Source organism: Moschus berezovskii, chromosome 12 (genome assembly GCF_049115385.1).
Source record: "Moschus berezovskii isolate FMDL1 chromosome 12, NW_MosBer_1.0, whole genome shotgun sequence".
Lineage (NCBI taxonomy): Eukaryota > Metazoa > Chordata > Mammalia > Artiodactyla > Moschidae > Moschus > Moschus berezovskii.
Window position 1 is genome coordinate 56,650,614 of NC_142471.1, and position 1,691 is coordinate 56,652,304.

Consider the following 1,691-nt stretch of genomic DNA (forward strand, 5'->3'; position numbering starts at 1 on the left):
AATGAGTCTGGACAGTTGCATGGGGTTGAGATTAGGAGAGAGGGACTCGAGCAAACCTCTCCCAACTCAAAGACCTTCCCTATGCATCTCTCACATTAACCACAGGAGTCAGATATGGACAGCACTCTCTACTTGGAAAGAAATACTTAGCAGGCGGCTGTCACTGAAGAAAGGATGCCTTCTCATCACACTTGTGAAAGGAGCCTATAATGACTCCCGATTGGACCAGACCAGAATCTCAGAATACTCAAGTAGGAAAACTGCCCAGCATTACATGACTTCTCTCCAAATAGTGTTCAGCTGGAATTGTAACTGGACCAAGAGCAGGGAAGTCTAGAAGCAGAAATAAATCAGAAACTGGTGTAGGAACATTATTTGCCAAGAATGTTAATAGATACCCTATGCAAAATGGGTTCTGGTCCAATAAACTTGAGAAATATTGAAAACTAAATCACTCCCTTGAACATTCACATTTCACGTGAGTCCATTGAGGCTCTTCCTTCAGTCATTATACCTGACACAAGTGACTTTCATTCGGTTCTTTAATATATTTTAGGATGTTAAAGGAGTGATTCTTTTTGCCTAGAATCCTCTTCCGTCTAAGAAAGCTCTTCCTTCAGAATCCATATATTACATAAGGTCCAGGCTAGCATAAAAATTTCCTGTTCATCATTAATTCCCTAGTGCACTGAAGTATCTGGCACAAATTTAACACAAAGTGTTTGTGAATAAATTGTTGAAACAACATCTGTTGTTTCCTGTTTGGAATATAATATCCAGTTTCAACTTTATTTTTTGGACAGTGAGAAAATGTTTCCTCACAGAAGTACACTGACTTGCCGTGTCATGACAGTCACTGTCAGCACGAGAAAGCAAGATAGACATAGATCCCAGAATGAGGAAGCCATCAACATTATTGAGTATTTCCTATGTGCTTTTTAATGTTAAAGCACACTGAGAACAACAGTTCCTCAAGAGGGGCCTTACCAGTGCATTTCTTCAGATGAGGAAACCAGGACTCAAGGCAGGACTTAAATTTGAACCCACATCCCAGGGAGCCCAAAGCTCACAACCTTATACTGCACCACCCCTGCCTTTGTGGAGCAGAGGGATCTACCATGGCCTTAACCATCAGTGGTAAAAAGAAGAAGAATGTCCTAACCAAGTGGACTTCAAGTGTCCCCTCACAGGCACAGAAGTACAAGGGCAGGGCATGCACAGGAACAAACTGCTGAACTAAGCCTTCTTAAACCCCATCTTTCAAACCTTCTTGGGATTTAAGAAGAGTGAACTGGAGGGGGAACAGCTGCTCTACAGATGGTAGGAGAATTGGGGAGACTTATCACTAAGACTTGTCCTATTACTAAGAACTACCCTCCTTTCTGTCCTCTACCCTTCTTCTCCAGGCTTGGGTCTGGAGTCACGATCAGTCAGTAGATAGGACCCCAGTGCCTTTGACTTGCAGGGTTTCTAGTGTGGGAGCCAGAAACAAGGCAGGTGACCATGAATACTTACAACAGAAGGTTAACTTGAAGCAAACTAACAAGCTGAAAAGGTGGCACTAATGGTAAAGAACCCACCTGCCAATGCCAGCAAAGGAAGAAACGCAGGTTTGATCCCTGGGTTGGGAAGATTCCCTGGAGAAAGGCATAGCAACCCACTCCAGTATTCTTGCACTGAGGATCCCATGG